Source organism: Podarcis liolepis (assembly GCF_965112155.1).
Source record: "Podarcis liolepis genome assembly, chromosome: 10".
In the NCBI taxonomy this organism is placed as follows: domain Eukaryota; kingdom Metazoa; phylum Chordata; class Lepidosauria; order Squamata; family Lacertidae; genus Podarcis; species Podarcis liolepis.
Window position 1 is genome coordinate 74,880,389 of NC_139562.1, and position 5,656 is coordinate 74,886,044.

At 45.9% G+C, this 5,656-nt stretch overlaps 2 long non-coding RNA genes across 2 annotated transcripts; one reads left to right on the forward strand and one right to left on the reverse strand.

Annotated features, from left to right (window-relative positions):
• On the reverse strand, positions 1–1,619 carry LOC310688106. The gene is made up of 2 exons (XR_014516780.1): positions 1,503–1,619; positions 1–732 (listed from the first exon to the last, which is right to left on the reverse strand). It is a non-coding gene; the product is annotated as an uncharacterized lncRNA (long non-coding RNA).
• Positions 1,620–1,792: 173 nt separating this feature from the next.
• Positions 1,793–3,273, forward strand: LOC310688101. The gene is made up of 2 exons (XR_014516774.1): positions 1,793–2,127; positions 2,270–3,273. It is a non-coding gene; the product is annotated as an uncharacterized lncRNA (long non-coding RNA).
• Positions 3,274–5,656: the final 2,383 nt, after the last annotated feature.

Below are 5,656 nucleotides of genomic sequence, written 5' to 3' on the forward strand. Positions count from 1 at the left end.
TTTATTGCCCCCCCCCCAACCTCAGGCTTTTATATACATTATTTACACAATGAGTCCCGTCTGACTGGCTAACTCTGCTTCCCTCTTGGAGCCTGATTGGCCTGCAGGAAAAGACCAATCAGTTGTTGCATTCTAGGATCCAAGGTTAGTACATAACAGATTGGGTGCTGGATTTATGGTGAGTTTGCTTCATTTCTAGGTTTTTTGGGTTTTGCACCTTTGAGAATATTAATTTGTATGAGATCTGATAATCCCAAGAATAAAAGGAAAACCACCAGAAATGAAGCAAAACCACCAGAAATGTCTAATGACCATTCCAACAATGAAGTCAACCACTAAAAACACAAAAACCTACTGAAAAGAAGCAGAAGAACCATGTAAAAGCAACATCAATGGAAACTGACAAAGAAGCCAACCAACCCCAAACAAAGCAGATTCACCAGAAACCCCCAAAGCATTCAAAAGTATTACCACCAGAATGCAAAAACAAGAAAACTTCTCAAAAGAAGCAATAAAGCAAAAGTCCAAAAAACAAGCTAAACCAATGGAAAAGAAATGAAGCCAGCTGCAAACGAAGCACATTCACCAGAAACCCAAGACTAAGTGAAAACTAGTATGCTGTGTTGGTTAATTTCTGTTGCTTGAAGTGCTTTTGGACTCCCACAAATTGCATGCTTGTTGAGTTTCTGGTTTTGCTTTTTAAAAACTGGTTTCCTGTTTCTTGTGGCATTGCTTTGCAATTGGTGGTGTCAGGGGTTTAGGAGCAGAGGCAAGGGCAAGGGAGGAAACAGAGAGCGAAGGAGAGGAGGCAGAAGAAAAGATGAGTGATGACGACGACCCGAGATCTCTGAGTCTTTCCAGTGAATCAGAGGATTCACAGAAAGGAGCACCAGTGGCCAGGGCAAGGGGGGAGTCTAGGGGGGCACCCCAGGAAGATAGAGCCAGAGGGGACTCAGAGGAGAGCAGTTGGAAATCGGGACCAGCGTCACCGCCAGAGAGCAGGGAAGAGGAAGGGAGCCAGGGGGCAAGCGCCGGCAGCTCACAACAGGAGGGAGGACACGAGTCAGGAGTGGCCACACCTCCATCGGGGAGCGAAGAGACGGTTAGACGGGAGGTGGAAGGTTGGGCGCGCGCGCCAAGTTCAAATGCACCGGAAGGCGGCGCAGGAGGCAGCCCGGAAAGGGAGCCAGGTCCTAAAGCCCGGCGCAAGGAGACAGGAGGGTCCGGGGGGTCAGCGTCAGAAGAATCCCGGAGGGAGGAGACCCCGGGGGGCAGAGGGACCCAGAGGAGAATAGTCAGGCGGAAAAGGTGGAGCAGGGCGAGGATATTGAGTTGGTGTACAAGGGGCGGAGATTCAGACGGAGCTTCGCCGATCTAGCTACTAGACGTAGAGTTGCACGCAGCAGCTTGAGAATGGAAACTGTAACTCAATAAAGACTTTTACTTAATGATCGCTGGCTAGCGTGATCCTCTGTGAGCTAGGATCTTCAAGCAGCTCTGACAGGTGGCTTTACTGCTTTTTTGTTTTCTGCTGATTTGTTTAATTTGGGGTGGTTTTGCTTGTTTTTTGCATTTAATTGTTTTGCTTCTTTTACTTTGAATGGTTCTGCGGTTTTGGGTGAGATTGTTTCTTTTCCATTGATTTGGCTTGGTTTTCATGTCTCCTGGTTTTGCCTCATTTTGGGAATATTTCTTGGTTTTTGTGCTTCTGGTGGTATGTCTTCAATGTTTTGGCATAACCAAGCCAAAACACCAGAAACACAGAAACAAATCATAAAGAAGCAGAGCTACCAGAAATCCAAAGCAAATTAATCAGAAATCCAAACAACCTATGAAGATGATGCAATACCAAAAGAAACACAAAAGCCAATTAAAAAACTGCTAAATGAAGCAACACCACAAGAAACAAAGAAAGCCTCATGACCTACGAAATGAAGCAATAACACAAAACACCACAAAAAGAAGCAAAGCGTTTAGGATTAGGTTTGGGTAAAGGTTAGGGTTACAGTGAGAGTTGGGTTTGAGTTGGATTAGGATTAGGAGTTAAAGTTGGGGTTGAGTTACGGTAAGAGAAGAACAGCAGAAGGAGAAATATAATTTTATTACTTAGGGTTAGGGTTAAATTAGGCTTAGGTTTAGACTGAGGCTTAGGTTTGGGTTACGTTTAGGGTTAGAGTGAGGATTAGGTTTGAGTTAGGGTGAGCATTCGGGTTAAGGTTTGGTATTGGGTTGGATGTGAGTTAGGGTAAGAGAAGAACAGCAGCAGGAGCAATATAATTTTATTATTTATACTCCACCCAAGTCACTTGTGGCCGCTTTCAATAAAAGGTAAAAACATGAGCGCACTCTAAGTGAATGCTCATGAATGTAGAAACTCTTACTTCCCATAGAATTCCCAAAGAAGACCTGGGAATTGTAGCTCTGAGCTTCTTTGCAGAGGGTTGGACTAGATGACCCTTGGGTTCCCCTTCCATCTCTACTAGGATGCTCCCTGTCTCACACTCACTCACTCACTCACTCACTCACACACACACTCCTCCTCTCCTTTTCCTGGCAGTTTCACCTTTTTCTGCACTCCTAGCTCGGAAGGGCAGAAGAGGCTGTGCTACCGCCATGTTGGGCGAGAGCAGGGGTACCGGAAGGAGATGCCACCGGAGGAGAGGCAAGAGGACAGGAAGGGGAGGGAAACGGGCGGAAGAGCCTGTGCTGCCGCCATCTTGGGCGAGGGCAGGGGTACCGGAAGGAGGTGCCACCGGAGGAGAGGCAAGAGGACAGGAAGGGGAGGGAAACGGGCGGAAGAGCCTGTGCTGCCGCCATCTTGGGCGAGGGCAGTGGTACCCGGAAGGAGGTGCCACCGGAGGAGAGGCAAGAGGACAGGAAGGGGAGGGAAACGGGCGGAAGAGCCTGTGCTGCCGCCATCTTGGGCGATGGCAGGGGTACCGGAAGGAGGTGCCACCGGAGGAGAGGCAAGAGGACAGGAAGGGGAGGGAAACGGGCGGAAGAGGCGCTGCGACGTTGGGCCAGCAGAGACGTGCCGAGCCAGGCTGGCCCTCTCTCTTTCTCCCGCCCACTCTCTCTCGACCCCGCTCTCCCCAGGGGGCAGCCCTGCCCCCCGCCCCTCCCTCACCTGCCTTTCTCCCCCAGTGGCCTTCCTCTCGTGCCCCTTGGCGGAGGGATGGGGCGGGTGGGCCGCGGAAGTTTATATACAAGAATATACATACCTAGATATAGGTGTCCGTTTGTAAATATATAAAAATAAAACGGATATATGTATATGTGTGTGTATATATGCAGTGCTTCTTTTCTAAAAAAAATGATTGGGGGTACTCTCATTTTGACTCAAGAAAATCGCCATTTTTTAGTTCAAACCGGGAAAAATAAATACAGTAAATGGACAAAAGTACATTCACAAAATGTTTTAGGCATTCCTCTGTGCCCCCCCCCCCCCAGAAAAAAGCACTGTATATGTTCTGCCAAGGGCAGGGTTATTTCTGGATCTGGAGCCAATAAGCACACCAGTGGATGAAGAATAAGCAATGCTTTATTTGCATAAGGTTTTTTTTTGTTTTTTTTAATAATAAATTTTATTGATTTTCCATGCAATTATACATTTTTATCCAAAATACAACAAATTATCTCCTTTTTTGAACTTCCTTCAGCGTCTCTGATAATCATCCATATTTATAACTTTAATTACACATTCCCTTCTTTCGTATTGCCATTATACCTCCCTTCCCCCACTATTTCATATTAATAATATTTCTCTATTTTTACAGTGCCTCTTGAAATCCCACTAGAGTTGTGTTCACGCCGCATACGTTTTTCAGATAATCTACGAACTTTCCCGTCTTTGATGAACTTTTGGTCTTTGGTGTATCTGATTTTCCCAGTTAATTTGTCCAATTCCGCATAATCTGTCAATTTCAGTCTCCATTCTTTTATCGTCGGTATTTCCTCTTGCTTCCATTTCTGGGCCAACAAGATTCTGGCTGCCGTTGCTGCATATTGAAAGAGTTTACAGTCTTTTCTTCTTATGTCCTTTCCTAAGATCTCTAAAAGAAAAGCCTCCGGTTTTTTTGCAAAAGTCAGTGGCGTAGCGTGGGTTGTCAGCACCCGGGGCAAGGCAAGTAATTTGCGCCCCCTAACCCGTGGATTTGCGCCCCCTAACCCGTGGATTTGCGCCCCCTAACCCTAACCCCCAGATGTTGCGCCCGGTGCGGCCGGCCCCCCCTGCACCCCCCACGCTACGCCACTGGCAAAAGTATATCTTAACAGTTTTTTCATTTTATTGTATATCATTTCCCAAAAGCTTTTCACTTTCTTACATTCCCACCACACATGAAAGAACGTCCCTTCTTTTTCTTTACATTTCCAACATTTGTTACACGTCTTATACATCTTTGCTAACTTTACAGGTGTGATATACCATCTGTAAAACATTTTCATAACATTTTCTTTCAGTGCCGTGCATGCAGTAAATTTTATATTCTCTTTCCACAATTTTTCCCATTCATCAAATTGAATATTATACCCAAAATCTTTGGCCCACTGTATCATTACCGATTTAACCTCTTCATCTTTCGTATGCCATTCCAACAATATCTTATACATTTTTGACCGAGTTTTATATTAATTGTTTATTATGTCTATTTGAAATTTAGATTCTTTTTCTACATAACCCCTTTCTTTTAAGTCTTTTTTAAACATTTCATTTACTTGAAAGTAATGCAACCAATCATATACATAATCTTTAACTTGTTCAAATGGTTTCAATTTCCATTTTCCTCCTTCTTTAATTACCAATTCACCATATGTACTCCAATTACCTCTCATGTTAATTTTCTTAACACTCATTACCTCCAGCGGAGATAGCCAATAAGGGACTTTTGGCTCCAATATATTTTTGTATCTATCCCATACTTCTATTAAAGAACTCCTGAAAATGTGGTTTCCTGCTCAGGCTTCTGCGATTTTGAATATGACACCTGAAGCTGGAGGATGCCCCATGGCGATTGGTGGAGCTGGGATTGGGCTGAGGTGGGTGATGAAGGTGGGGCTCACACAAGGCACCCCTAAGTGTCCGGGTCAGGAGGGATGACCATTGAGTGCCTCCAGCTCACAACCCTGTGTGGTGGGCTGAGGGGATGGGAATGAATCATCCCAATAACAATTTACACCCAGCTGGGTGTGAACGGAGCTGATTCAGCCCTCTCTTTCTCTCCCGATAAGTATTTTCTATTTTCTAGGGTGCTAGTCTCCGTCCAGGTGGGCGCCATGCCACCCGCCTCGCAAGCGAGACTCTTCCGCTACCACTACCAGCTTTTCAGGGAGAAAGTGGCAAGTCAGGGTTTGCTTGGGCCAATGGAACTCCCTGCCAAAGGAAGAGCCTCCGGCACTTGAATCCACTGCCCACCTGACTCTTCTTTTCATCTCTCAGCTGGCACCGAGTTCTGGTTGGGCCTGGCAAGAGGAGAAGCTTCTGGTCGACAGCGGTGGCAAGTTTCAGGCAAGCCTTCTCAGAAAGTTTGGGGGCTGTGGGACTGCCTGCCACTGGAATTGCTATAATAATGAATTTTCCTTATGTTATTCCTGTTAAACTCCTTTTAAAGGTGACAGTGTTTGTCCACTTTTGGGACTGCCTGCCACTGGATGCCCT